This window comes from Halichoerus grypus, chromosome 8, assembly GCF_964656455.1.
Source record: "Halichoerus grypus chromosome 8, mHalGry1.hap1.1, whole genome shotgun sequence".
Taxonomy (NCBI): Eukaryota; Metazoa; Chordata; class Mammalia; order Carnivora; family Phocidae; genus Halichoerus; species Halichoerus grypus.
The window spans coordinates 148,983,407-149,005,151 of record NC_135719.1 but is presented as its reverse complement, the minus strand read 5'-3'; the positions used below and the strand labels follow the sequence as shown (position 1 = coordinate 149,005,151).

General features: G+C 49.0%; 1 protein-coding gene across 9 annotated transcripts in view; it reads right to left on the bottom strand.

Annotated features, from left to right (window-relative positions):
* Positions 1-13,192, bottom strand: part of TRAF3 (TNF receptor associated factor 3) — a 110,233-nt gene extending 97,041 nt beyond the window's left edge. For 5 of the 9 annotated variants that reach the window (XM_036099499.2, XM_036099503.2, XM_036099504.2 and 2 more), the window contains exon 1: positions 12,360-12,567. The gene's annotated coding sequence lies outside the window, so the exon portion shown is untranslated. The other 4 variants (XM_078054249.1, XM_036099500.2, XM_036099501.2 and 1 more) reach the window with 4 other exon arrangements.
* Positions 13,193-21,745: the final 8,553 nt, after the last annotated feature.

The window sequence follows — 21,745 nt, the reverse complement described above, 5'->3', positions numbered from 1 at the left end:
GTTGTACTTGAAAAACTCCTGACAAACAGATGATCAAGGATGCCTGCTGATTAAGTAGAAAAAACCTACATTTTATTACCATTTTATGAATGGGTGTATTCCAAAATTTTATTCATGAATTCTTGGTTGAGAACACAGAATGCATTTTCTCACAGAAAACAGATAACACACAACAGTTGGGGTTTCCATTTTAGCCCACAAAAGCCTGTCTTACAAAGTATATGCAACCCACACTGCTGATAGCACTAGAACCGAACCACCACACATACAGTGGGTTAAAGAGGGCCACAAATTCCTTGACACTCCTTTCAATAAGAGCTAGGCAATGTGTCCCCTCTCCCTATTTAAACCGGGAGTACCTTGCGGGTTCTTCGACCAATAGAACAGAGCAGGGATAATGGTGCACCAATGCATCAGCCTCTGCTTCCTCTCCCAGAATACTCACTGTAGGAGTCCTAGGCTGCCAGGTAAGAAGTCCACCCACCCTGGCAGACAGGCCATCTGCAGAGGCCCTGACAGTACCTGGAAAGGGAAGAACCACTAAGCCAGGCCTTCCAACCATCCAGCCATGTTGGACTCCAGACCAGATGCCAGATAAATACCAGTGAGTGACCTAGGTTAATGCCACACAGAGCAGAAGAATCACCCAGCTGAACCCTGCCTGATCAACTCACAGGACCATGAGATCTAAAAATAGATTACTGCTGTTTTAGGTCACTGATGCTTAGGACAGTTTGTTACTCAGAAGTCATTATCTGGGACAATCTGTAGCTTTTTCAGAAAATGACAAGCATATCTCTCTCCTGTCCTGGCAACAGGAATAGTGTCCCCTCCTCCCTTCTCCACTGGTGGACACAGAGTTATGGTGGTCACGTCAGCCAGGATTTTCCCAGTGATAGGCCATGAAGGGCAGCCTTGTGTTGGGAAGCGGGGAGGTATGTGGCATGATCATCATCATCCTGTCTGCTTCAAAACCCTTCTTGAATTTTCTACACACTACTGAGGACAGGAAAGTTTTCAAAATTCTGAAGAAATAGGATGTCCAATCAAAATGCAGTTGGGGGGCGCCTGGGTGGCTCAGTCGTTAAGCGTCTGCCTTCGGCTCAGGTCGTGATCCCAGGGTCCTGGGATCGAGCCCCACGTTGGGCTCCCTGCTCCGCGGGAAGCCTGCTTCTCCCTCTCCCACTCCCCCTGCTTGTGTTCCCTCTCTCGCTGTGTCTCTCTCTGTCAAATAAATAAATAAAATCTTTAAAAAAAAAAAAAAATGCAGTTGGTATCCTGATACAAAAGCCAGACAAAGATACCACAAGAAAACTAAAAACCCATATCCCTTATGAACTTGGATGTAAAAATCTCAACAAAATATTAGCAAATCAAATCCAACAAGACATTAAAAGGATGATACACCCCGGCAAAGTGAGATTTATCCCAGGAGAGCAAGTGTGGTTCAACATACCAGAATCAATTAACATAAATACACCACACTGATAGAATAAAGGGGGAAAAAACCACATGATCATATCAATAGACACACAGAAAGCATGTGACAAAAGTCAACATCCTTTCATGATAAAACACTCAGCCAAGTAGGAACTGAAGGGAACTTCCTTAACATGATAAAGGGCATCTATTAAAAAACAAAACAAAACAAACAACCCACACCTAACTTCATAATCAATGGTGAAAGACTGAAAACTGTCCCCTAAGACCAGGAACAAGATAGGGATGTCTGCTTTCACTTCTGCTATTCAACACTATAGAAGTGGTAGCTAGAGCAATTAGGTAAGAAAAAGAAAAAAAAAAAAGGTATCCAAATTGGAAAGAGATAAACTATCCCTATTTGCATATGACATGATTCCATATATAGAAAATTCCATAAAAACCCCAGAAAACTACTAGAGGGGGCGCCTGGGGGGCTCAGTTATTAAGCATCTGCCTTTGGCTCAGGTCATGATCCCAGGGTCCTGGGATTGAGCCCCACATTGGGCTCCCTGCTCAGAGGGAAGCCTGCTTCTCCCTCTCCCTCTCCCCCTGCTTGTGTTCCCTCTCTTGCTGTGTCTCTGTCAAATAAATAAATAAAATCTTAAAAAAAAAAAAAAAGAAAACTACTAGAGGTAATAACCAAATTCAGCAAAGTCTGGGTGTATGATCACCACACAAAAATCAGTTGTGTTTTTATACACTAGCAATGAATAATCTGAAAGAAAATTAAGGAAACAATTCCATGTAAAAAACATCCAAAAGAACAAAATATCTAGGAATAAATTTAACCAAGGAGGTAAAAGATTCGTACACTGACACTACAAAATCTTGCTAAAAGAAATTAAAGATATAAATAAGTGGAAAGACACCCCACAATCATGGATCTGAAGACTTAGTATTGTTACAATGGCAACTCCCCAAAGCAGATTCAATGCAATCTGGATCAAAATTCCAATGACCTTTTTTTGCAGAAAGAGAAAAACTAATCCTCAAATTAATATGAAGCCGCAAGAGGTCCCAATAGTCAAAGCAATACTGAAAAAGAAAAATAGAGTTGAAAGACTCATACTTCTCTTACTACCTCAAAACTTTCTACAAAGCTATAGTAATTAAAACAGTGTGCCACTGGCATAAGGACAGACATACAGACCAAGAGAACAGAACTGAGAGTCCAAAAAATAAATTCAAACATCTATGGCCAACTGATTTCCAACAAGGGTGCCAAGACCATCCAATGGAGAAAGAATAGTCCCTTCAACACATGGTGCTGGGACAAGTGTATAACCACATACAAAAGAATGAAGTGGGACTCCTAGCTCACTCCATATAAAAAAATTAACTCAAAATGGATCAAAGACCTAAATATAAGAGCTAAAACTATAAAATATAGAGATAAATCTTCATGACCTCAGATTTGGCAACAGATTCTCAGATTTGATACCAAAAGCTCAAGCAACAAAAAGAAAAAAAATAAATTGGACCTTATCAGAATTAAGAACTTCTGTGCATTAAAGGGCATTTATTAAGCATGTGAAAAAAACACCTACAGAATGGAAGAAAATATTTGTCAACCACATACTTAATTAGGGTTTAATATTTAAAATATATAAAAAACTCTTACAACCCAACAACAAAAAGATAAACAACCCAACTAAAACATGGGCAGAGGGTTTGAATGGATATCACTCTAAAAAAAGGACATACAATTCAAAGATGTTCAATATCACTGGCCATTAAGGAAATACAAAATTATAATGAAAATACCACTTAACATCCACTAGAATAGCTTATGTACATACTTACATACATACATACATAAATGTTGGTGAAGATGTACAGAAATTGGAACCTAGTACATTGCTTGTAGAAATAAGTTAAACACAGAATTATTGTATGACCCAGCAATTCCATTTCCTAGGTATTTCACGCAAGAGAAATGAAAACACATGTCTACACAGAAACTTGTACGCATTGTTCATAATAGCCAAAAGGGGAAAACAATCCAAACGTTCATCAGTGGATGAATGGATAATTTGTGGTATACACACACACAATGGAATATTATCCAGCCATAAAAAGGAACAAAATACTTATACACGCTCCAATGTAGCTGTACCTCAAAAACATTACACTAAGTGAAAGAAGCGAGACATAAAAGGTCACACACTGTATGATCCCTTTTATATGACATGTCCAGAGAAGACAAATCCATAGACAGAAAGCAGATTAGAGGTTCCCAGGGGTCGGGAGGAAGAGAGAATGGGGAATGATTACTTAATGGGTATAAGATTATTTAATGGGGTGATGAAAAAGTTTTGAAACTAGACAAAGCTGGTGGTTGCACAACACTGTGAATATGCTAAGTACTACTGAACTGCACACTTAAAATGGTTAATTGCATGTTCTGTGAATTTTGCCTCAATAAAAGAAAATGTGGTTAGACTATAGTATATTGATTCATCCATACGAATACTTGAGTACCTACCACACACCAGGCACTTCTCTAGTATATGGATTAAGATGATGAATAAAAATTTCCTGCTACGAATTTAAAAAGCAAGGTAAGAGACTAGAGTTACAGCATGGAGTATTTTAATTAGGGTGTTCAGGGACGACCTCCTGGAAGAAGTGACATTTGAACAGAGACTGGAATGAATTGAAGAATGTTATTCTGCTAAATAATAAAAGAAAATAATGTACTAAAATTAAATATAATTTTTATCAAAAATCATCACATGCAAAAATTCCTTTTCTAAAAATCATTTTACTCTTTATTACGAATAATTTCTTTATAGTCCAATAATACGCTGCTTCTACACTTACCTTGTAGCTTTCAGGGCCAAGCCATAATCTCAAGAGAGCGTCATTCACCTTGCTAGCAAGGCATGTTTTCCCTTTAGGAAATCACTCAGGAAAGGAAAGAGAGGAATTACCACTTATGATATGATAGGTTCTCACATTCACTCATATTCTCACTTTTATTCCTCACAACTACCTTTTCATCAATGAGAAAACTGAGGTTCAGAAAGGGTAAGTAACTTACCACCATAGTTAGCTAAAGGAAGGACCAGAATTCAAATCGGGTCTGATTTCAAACCCATACTCCTTCCATACATAAATTCGTCTCATTTTTACAGAGCACATCTTAGGCTAGACTGAAAATATGATGAAGTGACCCTGTCCTTGAGAAGCTTGTCATCTCAACACTAGAGACCCATCCAAGATGCACCAGAACATTCCTCAATCTGAAGAAGGCAGAGCAGGCTCCAGAAACATGAGGTCTTTGCTATCCAGTGCCGTGGCATGCACCCAAAAAGTCCAACTAGTGTTAAGAACTATGGAATCTACCCTCTACCACGCCAGGAACATAACCTCGTGGCCTCGGCGTCCAGCTGCGTGCCAGTATGCACAACCCTTCCTGGAGCTACCGATGCCTATGCAACCAGCCTCCTCGCCCCAATCCAGCCATCACTGACCCCTCCTGGTTCTGTGTTCAAAACTGTACAGCGGTTCTAGCAGAAGAGCCACACAAAATCTTCTCCAAAATAGTCAACAACATCATTTCCTTGCTAAATCTGGAGAAGGCTTCCTTGCCTTTAACTTATACTCCCGTAAGTAATCTGTAGTTAGAATTACATTCCAGATGAATGGGTAGAAGTTTGACTGTGCTGGGCTGCAATCATTACACTCTCTACAGAGTGCCCAGGCCTCGGGGACTTGTTCACCACTAACAAGCTAATGTTTGTAAAACTCTATAAAGACATAATGACTAAATACTATCATTATTACTAGACTACCAGTTTAAGTGTAAATTAAGAGAGGGAAAGGGGAAAGAAAACACATTAGTAAGTCAGGTTTGGGACTGCTACTCAGCAAGATGTAAGCAACATTTGAGCCACAAGGGTAAAGAACGTCTTAACCGAATTTGTTAAAGGATACTGAATGCAATACTGCTGCTATAAGAAAATAACTCAAAAGAGAAAGAAGGAATGGAGGGAAGACCGGCTAGAAAAATAAGTCAATACAGGCAAAGCAGATGTTAAAGGAAAGGAAAGGCCACATACGAAAAACATATGCTGGAAAAATACATAATTTCTTTAAAAAGCACTGCATAGCAGTAAAACTAAAACACTAGAATCTGAAAGCAAAACTAAAAAGTCTAGAATGCGAACAAAATCCAAAACTGGATTATAATTTGGCTTAAACTGACGACACGGCACAGTAATGAAAACACAAACTCTATGGAGTCTATTGCTCTTCATTATTCTCATCTGTAAAATGGGAATGATTCTTACTTCAAAAGTTAGGCTGGCACAGAGGCGGCCCCCAAAGGCAGCCAGTTCCCAGTTCCTGAGCCCTCTCCCTGAAACACAGCCGTGGGGAACAGCTTCAGACTCATGGGCCCTCTGACATGCAACTCTGCCAGCGAATGCTCTTCCTCTTCTGCAAGCTTGCTCATGCTTGTTCTCCCTGGAAAACACCTCCTAACCCCCCAGTCCACATTACACGGCACCCACGCTCCCTCAGCAGCTCACAGCATCTACCACACTATGCCATAACCCACAGCCTCTTCTGGTTCACCACCTTACAGAAGCTCCTTGAGGATGGCCATCATACAGCATCTTACTTGACTATTTAGCTTTGACATCTGGCATAGCTCCTGACTAAGCTCTCAAATGTGTGCTGATCAAATAACTGTCAATTCTCCTAAGTTGGAACAGAGGCCAAGCAGGTTCCCTGGGGCAAATCTTGACAAGTGAAGAATGTAAAGAAAAAACTCTAGTCTGGGTGAACAGTCCATGCTTTGCCATTACCTGACTGGGGACAGTTACTAACCCAAACACTCCAAGCCTCCCATATAAAAAGAGGGAATTTGACTAGAAAGTCTCCACAGTCCTTACCATAGGCAAAGACATATCATGCAGTCAAATGCTCTACCACTGAGCTGTAGCCCCGGCAAAGACATATTATGTTCATATTTTAAGATCTTAACATTCTTATTCTACTACATCTTGACTAGCTATTGTATTAGTAGTTATTGTTATGAAAATTAACATCAGGGGCACCTGGGTGGCTCATTCCACTGACTCTTGATTTCACCTCAGTTCATGATCTCAGGGTGGTGAGATCGAGCTCTGCATCAGGCTCGACATTGGGCATGGAGCCTGCTCAAGATTCTCTCTCTTTCCCTCCCCCTCTCTTACAAAAAAAAAAAAAAAAAAATTAACATCAGTAGAATGCTTTATTGTCCATTTCACTCATAACAAGCATGTGATGTGCATGGTGCTTTCTACCCCATTTTAAAGATGGGGAAACCTATTCAGAGAGAACCAAGAGCATGCCCAAGTACAGAGGGCAGGACTGGCATTCAGATCCTCCCCTTCTCAAGCTGGGGAATGGACAGCTCCAAGGACACATGGTAGGATGCCAGGGAAGCCCTCGGGGATCCTAGGGAAGCCAAGGACAAACGAAATGCATCTTTTGGAGAATTAACTATACTCAAAAATTTGGGAAACAAAGTGTGTTTATATTTTTAAAAAATCGGACATATTATTGAGCACGACGTAAAATCTGTATTAAAATTTAAGATAAAGGACGCCCGGCTGGCTCAATCATAGAACATGTGACTCTTTTTTTTTTTTTTTTTAGATTTTATTTATTTATTTGAGAGAGAGAATGAGAGAGAGAGCGAGCATGAGATGGGGGAGGGTCAGAGGGAGAAGCAGACTCCCTGCTGAGCAGGGAGCCCGATGCGGGACTCAATCCTGGGACTCCAGGATCATGACCTGAGCCAAAGGCAGTCGCTTAACCAACTGAGCCACCCAGGCGCCCCAGAACATGCGACTCTTGATCTCAGGGTCGTGAGTTCAAGCCCCATGTTGGGTGCAGAGATTACTTAAAAAATAAAAAATAAATTAAAAAAAAAATTAAAGCTAAAACTTAACAGGCCTAGACTCCCGTTAAGGGCTTGAGACATACTAAAGCCATGCCATGCCCTTTCTCACACACAAAAGCCATCTGAAATCAGAACATTTAATTTGCCCTATAATAACATCTCAAAACATCAGGCTGTATTAATCCAAAAAGGAAAGAATTTAATTTCTAGAATAAAGCTGTGACTTCAGGGCCTTACTGAGCAGGGAAAGACACGAAGTAGTTTTCCTGTTCTTCCTTTCTAAGTCATTAAAAGCACCCAGGGAAGTTACAATGTCAAATGAAGTCTCCCATCATACAAGCCTCTTAATGCAACAAACCAGGGAGCTAAGCCTGACAGAAGAGGGGGTCACAGTCAAGGGAGGCAGCTACGGGGCCCGCCCGCCTGCAGGTGTTGGCAGCCAAACCACACGGAGTCACTGTGGGGGCATCTGGCGCGTTTCTTCTCTCTCCCAAACCTGCAGTTCTGGACACAAACACTGACAGGAGAGGCCTAATGGGGCCCTCATCACCTCCAGTGTATGCAGGCCTCCTACTGGGCATTAACCTTCCAGAGTACAAAGCCAGTCTCTGAAAACCTTCACTATAATTATCATGACTCCTGGAGACTCAGGTTTTACCACTCTGATACTACTGTTGTCCTAAAGATTTTATTATCCTACTTGGTTTATCAATTTAGCTTTTCTCTCCATTTAAGGAACCAAGTTTCCAATAAACAGGCTTTTGGGTTTTGCCATAGAGTCAGTGTTTTAATTGGAAAGGAAATCAGAGTATCAGAACAGCAGGCCTGGTATCTTTCTTGGTAGAATGACCTCATAAAAAGTTACCCAATCACCTCCATTAAAAAAATAACATAGTTCAAATCAGCACAGAACAAGCTCTAGAAAAACGTAAATCATGAAATGAAATTATAGGACCCGACTTTTTTATTTCTTGAGAATTAAAGAGATTTAGGTCACTTCAGCACAGATGACAGGGCAGTAGGTTGATGGGGGTGGGGGGCAAGTTCCTGAGGAACAGGTGCTTTTTATTAACATTTACACCCCTCCCCCACCACCACCTTTTGAGACTCGACCTACAACGAAAACAGGAGAGAGAGCAGTGTGCTGCCGATCCACTGCTCTGCTCCCAGTGCAGGCCGGGCCCTTCGCAGCGGCACACCGCCTGACCCACTTGAGCTCCTGGGTAAGAGCTAGAGGACAGCACAGAAAACATCACAACTGGAAATCCACTGACCAGCAGCATCACCAGCACTGTGTCTAACTGGCAAGAAGTGACAGGAGAGCAAATTGTCAGATCTCATCTTACCAAAACACAGGGGGTAGTGAGAAATCCTCTTCCTGCCATTCAAAGGGTCCTGCAAGAGGCCCAATGGCCTCCCTGATGCTGGGGCTCAACACCCGCCTCCCAGACGCCTTCCCCGACTACCCCCAGCCAGCCAAAAGCTTCCCCTTTCCTGAATTCCCACCATGCTTCCAGTCTTCCACACAATCCACTAATTCACTTTACCCTACATTTTATGACTACTTAAGTTTCCTCCTGGTGGGGCTTCCCTCTCCAGCTGAGCACCAGTTCCTTGAGGGCAGGGTGGTAAATTTCTGCTTTTCCTCACTCTTCCTGCCACAAGCTTCAGTCCTGGTGCTGTCTTGGTCCAATACCCATGGTTTCAGGCATCTCCCTTCCTGGTGCACAGGGGCGGACTTCTGCAGACCTTGGCCTTAAAGGCAGGTGCTGTATCGCACTCATCCTAGCTCTGTAACAAGAACATTATGGGAACTCAAGGCACATTAATTGAACATTAAGTTGGATGAGAAAAAGATTCCCAACTCCCAGTTAATGATCCACTCATCTTGAGGAACACAGAATTCAGCAAGAGATTCCCACCTGATTTTTGGAGTTGTGAGAAACCGACAGTCACCTACATTTATGACATCTTACTACCTGCCAGCCTCAGCCCAAGGTGTCTGCACAGTGAGACAAAAAATTTTCGCCGCAAGAAATTTTACTGCTTAATGATAAAAACCTCACCCCTCCTTCCTAGGTTGGTCAGTTCCCCACCCCCCACTCCTCTAACACAGTGTTGTGCAGAACACAGTCAATAAAGCCTCTTTAAAATGAGAAAGCCGTTTTGTATTTTTTAGTTAATTATGAATCATAGATACTACTCAGGCACACGTAGTTTTCTTACATTTTTCCTTTCTGTTTAAAATTACATTTTCTTCTATGTCCATTGCCTCCTTTGGACCCAAAGCCTCTAGCTATGATGCAAGTGGCACCTTCCCCCATTCACCTCTCTACTGCCCTCCTGCCCACAGGAATCTGGCCTCTCCCTCTGGCTCTACTCCTCCCGCTCAGAACAAGCCTAAGCATCACCTCCACAGTTAGGCCTCGACTGCCTCTCTCTGGTCACCTTCCAGATCCACTGGCCTCACTTCCTTCTTTCTCCCTCAGTAACTCCCTTCCCAGTTTCTGTCAGTATGTGAAGTCAATATTATGACTCTCCCCCACCACCCCACCAAAAAAATAATATTTCTTCCTCTACCAGCACTTGTAAAAAAAAGCACACAAGGGGTCTTGACTCTATGGAATCAACACAGGGGCCCTTGGTCATAAGATGTCTCCTCTAGCAAGTTAACAGTTCTTAAATCGACCATGGCAAGGAAACTCAGCTATTGCATAATACTTGATAGTTCAGATCACTTGCTGTTTGGAGAGTCCTGCTATACGAAGATGAGAAAATAGAGATGGGCAAATTTAACGCAATTTCCTTTGTTTGCTTGAGCCAGCCCAGACTTGCAACACCACAGTGACAGTTTTATCTTTCTTGAAGTACAGCTTTAACATCACAGAGAAGGACTTTAAGGGAGTGATAAATCATTCTCCTCCTCAGTTCATTAGCATATCTATCCTGACAATACCCCAGAAAGGCCTTTCTCGGCTTGGCACAGTTAAAAATTAAAGGGATTCTAGCCGGGATGTTTACAGAATCAAAATCCCAAACACAGGGGAAAACAGCAAGAAGCAGCCCAGGTGTTTCAGTTAAATGAAGGCCCTTCTTCAAGGCATGAACAAGAGCAGGAATATTTTGACGGTATTAACAGAAACAACTGACCACTGCTATTGCCTGTTTCCAGCGAATGTGTTTACACCAGTCTCATTAAGTGAGGCCATCTTATTAATTCCAAAATGCATGAATAGAATCCAAGGAAAATAATTGGTCTTCTTTCCCCTCACAGAAAAATTCACATGAATGTCTTTAAAAAAAAAAAAAAAAATGCTGGACTTCTCCCTGCCAGTTCTCTCTGCTTTCCTGGCTTCTGCACTGTGACAGCTGGAACAGATGGCGTCTGGCTGAGACACCTCAACGTCTTAAACCTCATGCGTGACGGGGGCTGATTTTAACTAGTGATGCTGGAATCCCAGGTCTGTCAGGGTGTCTGCCACGAGCATCTACTCACAAGGATTTCCAATCTTATAGATTTTCCAGTTTCCATACCAGTAAGGCTTATTTTGCTTGGCCGAGGAATTTTTCATCTTTCCACTAATTCGAAATATATATCTATACAGTCACAACAGGGTAAAAAGGCAAATATCCCCTTTCACTTGAAAATAGAATGGCTGTGCACTATTTTGCCAGACATCCTACACATGATGCAGTCTTTTTAACAGGCCATTTTCAAAGACGGGAAAGACACCCGAAGATTTTTTAGCACCAACTGGATGGTCCGCCTGCTCATTTCTTTAAATAAGGATTTTATAGATAATATAGAAGATTACAGAATATGTTTCCAAAAGCTTCACCAGTGTGTATTCACGGCAAATGCCAGAAAAAAAAAAAATTATGGCTCCTCCTCAGTTGTATGCTGTGAATGTAAATTAAGAAGCAGTAAGGTAACGCTACTCGGTGCAGCCTTTATGACTCCACAAAAATAAATGAACACACGCGCGCGCACACGCACACACACACACACACCCCGTATCTCCCTCTGAAATCTGATTCAGAGCTTAGCAGGAAAAACGTGAAATAAAACTGCTTCCTTCAACGGCCCATTATCTGAAGGGTTCTTAAATTTCAAACCACGTCCACGACAGTTCATCCATTTCCATTTTGTTGCTATGTTTTCAGATTAAGGGTAAAGAATGTTCCACACAGAATCCTCTCTACAGGTCCAAATATGAAATAGATGTCCCCAAATGGGGTGACAGTGTGAAAACGTGGCAAAGCGTACGCGAGCCAGAGCCTGGCGCCTCCAGATGAGATTTTAAATACCGTGGCACGGATCATTTTCATTTTTTGCACCTCTGGGAGCCCAGCCTGACCTTTACTATTAATCAAAGGTGGAATGTGTGCATTTTGCCCAAAATTGGAGCCCAGTACCCGCCTGCCTTCGAGGCCACTGCAGTTCCCCGATTATGAATCAGTCAGAGGCTCATCTGCAGAGGAATGACTCAGTATAAACTTTTAAATAATGGCTTAAAAAATCCCACCCGCCGCCAGCCCCGGGCGAGCACGTCAGCGGGCGCAGACCCCCGAGCCAGAGCGTCCCTCCCACCGCGAAAACACACCGCCCCGCAGGAGATGCCGGCTCTCCCCACCCCGCGGGACTCACGCTTGCAAGAGGCCTCGGCACCCCGTTTCCTGAAAAGCTGCGGGCACCCCGGCCCGCGGGCCCCGGGCCCGGCCTCGAGGACAAAGTTTTCCGAAGTTGAGGCGCTCGGGGGGCGGGCGGGCCCGGGCGGGGGCGGGGGCGAGGCGGCGCCGCACCGGGCACTCGCCGCCGGGCGCCGGGCCTGCTCCGCCCCGGCCCCGCTCCGGCCCCGCTCCGGCCCCGGGCCGCCGGCGCCGCCGCCGAGGGCGCGGGAAGGAGCCGCCGGGGATGGAGCCGCCCGCCCGCCGCAGCCCGCCGCCGCCCGCCAACGCCGCCAACGCCGCGGCCCCTTACCCCGCGGTCCGCCCCGCTCGGCCGGCTCAGGGGCGCCGGGCGCGTCCTCCGCCGCGGTCCGCAGCGTCCTGCTCCCCGGGCAGCCCCATGTCGGGGGGCGGGGAAGGGCCGGCGGCCGCCGCCGCCGCCGGCTGGAAAGTCCCTGCTGGGCTGCAACCCCGGCTCGCGCACGCGGCGGCCGCGCCGCGCCGCGCTCCCTCGCGCCCTCACGCACCCTCTCACAGCACTTCCTCTCGCGCGCTGGAAATCCCCGCCGGCCGCCGGAGCGCGCCCCGGCGCGCGCCCGCCCCGCCCCCGCCGCCCGCGCGCGCGTGGGAGCGCAGGAGCCGGCGAGCGCGGCCGGCCCCACGCGCCCGCGGCCCGCGCGGCCCCGCTCCCCCCAGCGCGCGCGCCCGCCGCCCGCTGCTAAGGCCCGCCCGCCCCGCGCCCGCCCGCCGGCCTTAGCAACGGCGCCGCGGCGCGAGCCCGGGCGGCCCCCGACGCCCCCCGCGCCCGCCGCCGCGCCGCCCGCCCCCTCGCTCTGCGCGGCCCCCGCCCCCCGGGCCGCCGCGCGCTCCCGCCGTCCCCCCCTTTCCGGGTAAAAAAAAAAAAAAAAAACAGCCACGCAGCCGCGTGTGGGCCCCAAAGGTGCAGGTTCCGTGGCGGCCGGGAGCGATGGCGTCACCCGGCTCACCCGCGCAGCCACGCTCACTCCCACAGACTGCACCCCTGGACGCACGCTCGCCATCACCCACACGCACCCGCACACTTGCCGACACAGGCTCTCAGACACGCATTCCTAAACACGGCGCCGCTCGGACGCGCTCACACTCACCTGGGCACAGACACGCTCACATCCCTCGCACTACCCACCCCTGCACGGACCGGCCGACACACGCTCCCGCACAGCCGTGCTCACAGCACACACGCGCGCGCTCACACACACATTCCTCGCACACACACGCGCGCAGGTGGGTGGGGCCGAAGGTGACTCAAGCCGTCTGGGCCTCCGCTCTCTCTTATTGAGAGGGGCCGTCGGAGCACTTGTCTGGTTGGAGTTCCTTTCCTTCCTCCCTGGGCTCCTCCCACACCCAGGAAGCCGCGCTCGGTCAAGTGTGACAGGGTGGCCAGTGTGCCACAAGTGCCCCGACTTCGCCTCTGGCCCGGGCGCCCCGAGTGGACGGGACTGCGCCGCCCGCGCACCGCTCTCCTGCGTCGAGCTCGGGCCTCTGCCGGAGAGGCGGCCTCCGGAGCCAGGGGCGCCCGCTTCCCCGAGGCCGCGGCCCCGCTGCCCCCCAAGTCATCAGCGGTACCCCTGGTCCTCTAAGACCGCTGCACCCCGCCTGGCGGGGCCTCTCTCGGGGAGGCTCCAGGCCAACTCTACCCATGTTGACAAGTCAACACTGGGGCAACAGAAAGGGCTTTTCGAGAAGGCTCCTGAAGGTCCCTGACCGGAGCTGAGGCCAGTGGGAGCAGCTCGGGCCAGTCTTCCTTCTTGTATTTCTCCCATGACTCATGTGAGTAGAGGCAGGAAGTCCAGCATCTCCTCCGGCAGCTTCCCCTTGGAACGTTCCGGAACCCTGGACCGCCTGCACAGGCTGCTGCAGCCATGGGGTCTGGCTCCATCGGCCCAGCAGGTGTCTGTCCCCAGCCACCGCAGCGGGGGGCCCTGCGCCCCAGACCCAGGCTGCAGTGGCGCCCCCGCTTGGGCCACAGAGGGGCACAGCTCTTCGAGCTCAGAGCAGAGAACCCGAGATGGCTGCCTTCCCCGCCCCCCCATCAAGCAACCATGTCCGGGTGACAGGCCGGCCGCAGCCAGCCTTTGCACACAGACGCCCCGGCCCCCGGCTGAGCCGAGGGCCCCTCATGGTGGGCTCCCCTCCAGAGCCCGGGGTGTCCTTTCCCGCCTGTGAGACCGTATGGTGAGTTGACCTGAAAGGGGCAGGCCGCGGCTGCTTCGCTCGGCCCGTCTCCTCCCAGGTCCCCAGGCCGGCTCACTGTCCCGGGACACTGCGGCCAGGGGCTCACTCCCGCCTCCTGCCTCACATTATGGCGCAAGGGCTCTTTTTAAGACTTTGCCAAAATAAGACTGCCAAAAATTCTCTGGGCTGGGCTATTTTTGGTCCTTTTAAAATAAGCCACAAGGTAGAAGTTTCGGAGATCCGTCAGGGGTTTTCTGGGACTCCCGCCGCTCTCCACCAAAGCACGTGAAGCAACACGGAGAAGGCGCGGATCCAAGATTCGGCCACCACCCTGGTGGAGCCCTCTGCTGGTGAGACCTGCTCCTGCTCCTTCCCGGCCACCTCTCCTTTCTCTTCTCCAGCTGTCCGAGCAGTTCTGGATCCCCAGCTCCAGGGACTCGACGGGAACGACAGCACGACCATTCTGCCCCAAACAGGTCAACCGCTCTGGGGGCGGGTCCTCCGGCCTCTGCGGGTTCAGCCGGCCTAGCAGCCGTGATGGGCAGCAAGCAGGGCCAATCACAGCCCTCCTCTGCCTTTCAGAGGCCGCCCTCTCGGTTCCCTATGGCAACGCGGAACAACAAGCTGACACCATTTCTGGACAAAGAAATTTCTCCCGGGGATTTGTGTAGCATTACATGTTCTGTTTGCTGTGTTCCTGGGAGAAGTGCACACGGATATTAGAGCCGGGGCTCGGAAGCCAGTCCTGTTTGTTTTCCAGAGAAGGGGGAAGCGTAGTCATGGATAGTGTGAGGGGACTTCAGGCCTCTCCCTGAATGTGATGATCAGGCCTTCAAGTGACACCCACACAAAGCCCATGGGCCCCCCGGGGGAGGTCTACTTGGGCTGCAGGACCCTGTCAACTTCTCCCACTGAAACGTGTTAAGTGTCACCTCCGGAGGGACCGGGACTCACGGCAAAATAAAACCAGTGATACCAACCGTCCAGGCAAGTGGCTTCCAAGCTTTGTGAATTTTACAGCACAACCCAGTCGTGTATCATGTATGTGCACACACACACACACGTATGACAGCACTTCACCTCAAACATGTGATGTGCTCTATTTTCTAGTCCATTCTGTTTTGTAAATACCGTTGTGACCCTCTCCATGCACTGTTGGTTTGTAACCTGAAGTTTGAAAACACTACCTTGGACTGAAAGAAGGGCTGAGGATGGTGCACTGGGCCCCCCGCGTGCGGGGGGGTGGTCGGCAGGGGAAATCCCCCTCCCTGGCCTGCTCCGGGGTGAGTGTGCGCTGCCCCTGCTGAGCTGGGCAGCCAAGGTCCCCAGCACCCCCACCCTCCAAGTGGACCCTGCGCACCAGCAAAGAGGCGGACTACCTCTGCCCCTCTCTGGACAGGGGTAGCAGAAAGCAAATGCAAAGGAAATGGGGCCCGGAGAGGCCCAGGATGGCTAAGGTGTTCAAACCTAGCCAGGGGTCTTGTGCAAGTGACAGACAAGAGCAGGGAGGGTGGGAGATTTGGGGAACTGGCCAGATGAACTTTTAATTTTCTCTCATTTCTGTGGGCCACTCAGGGAGATGAAGGGGAAGACCCACTCTGGGATTTGCACACGTGTGAGTGCACACACACCATCTCCACACTTTCCCCCCAATCCTTCAGGAGAACCCAAGCACGGGGTGAGGCCAGCCTCCCACAGGTGCCTTGATTGGAGCCCCACATCGACCTTGACCTTTAACACCTTCTGAAAATTAGATTCAGTCTCACCAAGAAAAAGGGGTATTCTTCTGCAGGCCTCATGGGAGATAGGGAAGAGGGTTTGCATCAAGAACCACACAGCAAACTCATAAATCCTGCTTTGAAAATCTGGATGCCTGCCTTCAAATCCTATTTAGAAGTTTCACCTCCTCTGTGTGATCACTGACCTTCTCCCTCAACCTGCGGGTTTGTCACAGCCCCTTTGCTCCCCCCACCCCAACGCCCCCCTGGGAATTCAGCTCCAGCCTCAGCTCACACACACACAGCGAGCCAGCCAGTGGCTGGTAGAATCCTACTGCCAGCTCATCCTACCCCAGCAGACTCCTAGGAAGTAGGCTCTGCTCCTCCCTGCTCATTAGAAATGAGGAGGGAGGAGGTCATTAGGTCCAAATTAAGTCTTGGATTAATGAGATAAAACGTTTGAAAAGGAAAAGAATCGTTCTAATTCATCAAAACTGCAATGTGACATCTCACTATGAGTAAAGGCAAATGGGGTGCCCTTCCCCAGCTCTCAAGGCTGGTGGCAATGCACCTGAAATGTCATATGATGCCAGATCAAAGCCATTGTCCCCTTGTTCATTAGTGCAGTCAGTCAAGACCTGCTTGTAGTCAAGACCCTCCAGCTCTCTTCCAGCACAGAACCAATTAAATGCTTGCCCATTTGGAGCTTACCTTCTAGCAGGTGAAAACAAAATAAATTGCAAGTGAATTTATAACAAGAGCTCTGGAGCAAGCCAGAGCAGAGAAAGGGAAGAGGGAGGCCTGGAGCGAATGGTCAGGGAAGGAGGCAGGTAAGGTGCCAGGTAAGATACCACTTGCATGTAGAACTAAAAGAAAAGAGGAGGGTACCATGTGGCTATCAATGGGAAAAGCATCCAGGAGGAGGGAACAGCCTGGGCAAAGGCTTTGAGGTCAGTAAGCATTTGGGAGGCCAGTGTGGCTGGAGCCAAGGAGCCAGAGAAAGTCACAGAGGATGAAGGTGAGCGTGGGGATTAGGGCTCAAGGGAGCTGGAGACAAAGGGCCTTTCAGGTCATTAAGAGCATTTTGATTTTACTCTGAGAAGGGGACCACTGTAAAGTTTAATTGGCAGCTTATATTCTATCCACACTAGCCCTACATTTGATCGTACTTCATTTTCATTCAGCCAATAAACACATGCTGAGAACCAGGCAAATCTGAACAACAATGGGACGTTTTCTTGTTACGTGATGAATGAGATCACCGTTGATGAAGCTTGGTGCAGGCCTGCAACTACGAACACAGACCTCCCGAGTGTTAAAAAAAGGAGGTGACTCCCTCTCGACACAGTGACCCCATGTCTGGGACTCTCTTCCAAAGAAATAATATCAATACTGGAAAACCATTAGGCACCTCCCCCCTCCAAAACTGAAGAAAGGGAATGAGCATCACCCTTTAGCTGGTGGCCATCACAGTGGTGTTCTAAACCTAGTAGATGCTTAGAGCCCCACGGGGCTGAGAACCCACGGCACACGGCCTATAGGCCAAGCTCTGGCCACAGCAGTGTGGCCCCACACAGCAGCCCTTGCCCCGCTGCTCTCAGTCCCCAGGAAAAACCGACGGGCTAAGGTTCCCCGAACTCACCTGCTCCACCCACACTGGCCTCCAGGGAGCCTCTGTGACTCAGGCCAACTCAGTTCTCAGAGCCTTTGCCCGTGCCGTTCCCTCTGCCCAGAACACTCTTCCTCCAGGTCTCTGTATGCTTCACTCTCTCTCTCCCTGTGGGTCATAGCCATTTGGAGCAATTCCAAATAAAACATGCATTTCTAGGATTTGCCCTATCCACCTCCAAATGGGCCCTTGGCCCGACACAGTGACTTCACACCCCAGCAGGAAGGATGCCATGGGTCAGGCCCCCAGCTCTTCTTGCCAAAGGGCCCCCCAAAATATTGTGGTGATGAGTTCCCTAGGAAAGGTGAACCAGAGAGGAATTCACTAGAACAGGACAATGCTAGACCAGGAATCGAAAAAGCAGAACTCAACTCATGACTAACTGTATCATCTTAGGAAGGTACCTTACCTCCCTGGCCCTGGGTTTCCCCTTTTGTAGAGCGGAAATAAGACTGCATGCCCTACCCCAAGGGGGCTGTGAAGGAGGATGATGCCAGTGGGGCCATGTGGCCAACATGTCCCCCAGAGGTGCCCCGATGCCCAGAAGAAATGTGCAGGGCTGTATTTCGGATGCCCTTGTCCTCACTGTGTATAAAGGACCTGCCCGCCTTTCCCAGGTTATGAGGGATTGTTTGAATTGCAGGTGTTCATCATCGATTGCCATGGGTAAAAGTCACATTTGCCCCAGAATTTGGGGGAGGGATGTCACCTAACCTAGGACTTTCAGGGGTGCCAGCCATGTGCAATGTGAAATTATCCATTCACTGAAAAGCATTTTTTGAGGAGCTGGTCCTCGGGCTTTCACGGCCTCTATGAAAAGAACCGTGCCCGCACCAGTGCCCAGGGCACAGTGTTCTTCAACCTGCAGCTGCCAATCCCTCAGTAGGTCATAAAATCAGTGGAGCGGGCGTGACCAGCCTCTTATCAAAAAATGAAATAAAATAAAATAGAAAATAGCAGAAGGCTTCACACCGAGGGAGGGCTGGTATCATTCCATAAAACTCTTGTTCTAGTTCCGCCTGGCTGGTTCTGGTCATGTATCTTTCTCACCGTGCGTCCCGGTGAAGAAGTCCAAAAAGCCACGGTCCTCAGGGAGACACAGCTCCGGCGTCATTTCTACGGTCGTGTGAAAGCTCTTTTCCTCACTTCTGCTGACACATCTCCGTGTGTGCCAAGCAAATACAAGTTTCACCCACTCTGGGATGGAACACTCAAGATTAGTAGAGTCTGAATTAACAAGGTTTGTTATATTAAAAATGAAAACCATGATGATGCGGCTCAGCTTGCATCCCTCCTGCTCTCCCTGAGTGGTTCCATGGACAATGCTGGGCCCTGGCTTCCCCATCACCCGGCTGGCTGAAGGCTTTGGTCTGCGGGATCAGCTCCCTCTCTCTCTCTCCAGGGCTGCCACAGGCCTGGCTGGGGCAGAAGTCACTGCCATTCTCCCACGCAGAAGGCCCTAGGCAGCCATTAAAATATCTAGCCAAGCGAAGAATGTCTGAGTGAATGAATGAATGAATGAACGAACGAACGAACCAGCGAACCATCCATCCCAAGCCACATCTCTCCTGTCCACTTCACGTACCTCCAGTTTCACGCGGTCAAACTTCATCAACAAGCAGCTCCCCACAAAGGACTCTGACCCAGGACTGGGCTCAGAGCTCGTGTCGGCTCCAGAATCTCCACAAGGTTTATGATGTGATCATCTGTCTAGAAGAGCATCCGAAGGACTTGTCTTCAATCCTTACTGCCATAACAAGATGATTCCTTTATTTCGTATGTGGATCTGAGGTGGATTTGGGGAGCTGTGGAAGATTGGGAGTCTTTGCCCACCCCTTGGCCTCACCACTGTGTCCACTTCTGCATGGACACAAAAGAAACCCAAGGCCTGCTATCTGTCCACCCACCCCCCCCTCCAGCTGATCAAGAATCCACTCCAGAACACTAAAGATTTTGCTTCCCAGGGAGTTGCCACCCTCACCAGCTCTGACTTCATTCCTTCTGGCCAGGTTGTATTTGGGGCAGCCTAAGTGGACTTGTGTCTTGCTATTCACCTGAAGCATGTGAACTATGATTAATCAAGTCAACTATAACTAGAATGCCCAAACTCTGGGGCATTTTAAGGCCTCAAGAGTAAGCTGAAGCCAGTGTTGGGTGAGCTGGTACGAAGGAATCCAGTCTGGCCGTCCTTTTGCGGAGGTGGGTCTATGAGCGGTTCTTGGGGACGGCAGTTGAGGTGTGGAGTTTCCAGTCTGGAGTCCAAAAGGGATCTAATGAGCCCCGTAATCGCCAAATCACCTCTGTCCTCTGTCCTAGGTAGTTGAGCATAAAAACAGCAGATTCACAAATTCATGTTCTCATTACACCTCTAGCTAATCAATGGCTCTAAGATATTAATTTCCATGAGTGATTTGCAATGTAGATGAGTTTTCATAACGACCACATTTGAATTTCCCTCTACTATTTTTTAACATGGACCCAAATAAGCTCATTTCACAGGAAGACCTAACCTTGCTACGTGCTGATACCTGAAATGACAGTCATAGGGCTTCAGTCACTAATGACTGCTTTGCAATTAGCAGGGCACCTAAATAGCCCTGCTTCGTCAGCCTAACAAGAGTTTGCTAAACACCAGCTGTATTGTACTTCCTAAAGCCAGGGGACCCAGGGCTGGCCAACAAGCCTAGAGGACACGATTAAAGGGACCAAGGACTGGAGCGGGCATCCACCTGGGGTCTCTACGGACCCTGTGGCCCCTGGCGCAGGTGTCTTGGGCAGGCCCTGGGCCTCTCCGGTGGCATACTTCCCCTCTTGTGGGGGATTTAAGTCAGTCGGGCAGGGCTCCCATACAGCGTCCCGTGACGCGGCCCACGATGCCCCAGTCGGGGCAGGCCCTGCGGGGTGGGCACTCAGGATGCAGCCTGGGGTGGCTGCCCCCGATGGCTGTCACAGGAAATGGCCTTTCCTCCCTTGCTGTTTCTTTTTGAGTATGAGGCAAACTCAAAAATTCCCCCACAGATGGTGAAGGAACCAATGTCGGACACTCTAACTTTGGTTTGGGGATTTTGCTCTTCTGATGGGGCGCTTCATTCTGCAAGTCCAAGTGCAGAAACTGAGCTGCCAGTGCCCGGAACAAGGCTCTTCTGAGCAGCCGCTTCCAGGCCACTCCCCGGCAAGAACACCACCGGCCCAGGGCCTCCCTCGGACCCTGTCCTCTGTGGGGAAATAATTTGAATAGTCGCAGGCCTGTCTGAAGTTGCCTGGGTGATCAAGAAGTGGGACTTGGGGGGCGCCTGGGTGGCTCCGTCGGTTAGGCGTCTGCCTTCGGCTCAGGTCATGATCCCTGGATCCTGGGATCCAGCCCCAAGTTGGGCTCCCTGCTCATTGGGGAGTCTGCTTGTCCCTCGCCCTCTGCCCCTCTCCCTGCTTGTGCTCTCTCTCTCAAATAAATGAATGAAATTTTAAGAAAAAGTGGGACTTGGGTGTTCCTTCCATGCTTTGATTCCAATGGATGTGAGTCTTCTTGATTCCGAAAAGAAAAAAATGTTAGAAAAGGATCAAGGAGAAGTCCCCCAGCTTGTCTAGAACCTTGATTCCATTTTTTTCCCCACCATTTTTAAGGATAAATAAAATTCATTTTGCCCCAGGATCGGTCAAAAATAACATCCACCTATGCATCTTTGAAATGTTCATTCATTCCTACACTCACAATGCCCACTGGACAGGTGAGGAATCGGATCTACTCCGAGCCTCTTCTGCTTGTAAATCCCAAAAAGCTGCTCAGCCCAGGGGGTGGTGGGCAGGGGGAGACCGCATCTTCCCCTCTGTGGGTAAAGCCCTGTGAGGGGTCTTCCCCACTCCCTCCTCTTCACTCCCCTCTGCCCAAGCTTCAGGGCTCCCCAGGATGGCTGGCTGCGAGAAGGGGTGAACGTGAACTCGCTGAAATCGTTTTTCAGCGCTTTTTGCCCTTGGACAAGGGCCCAGCTACCCCTGGGTTGTCAAAAGACCTGAAACTAATAATGCAATAGAATCTCTGACATTTGTCCAGAAAAACAAGATGGCCTAATATACAGCTCCTAATACCTTTTGTCACATAGC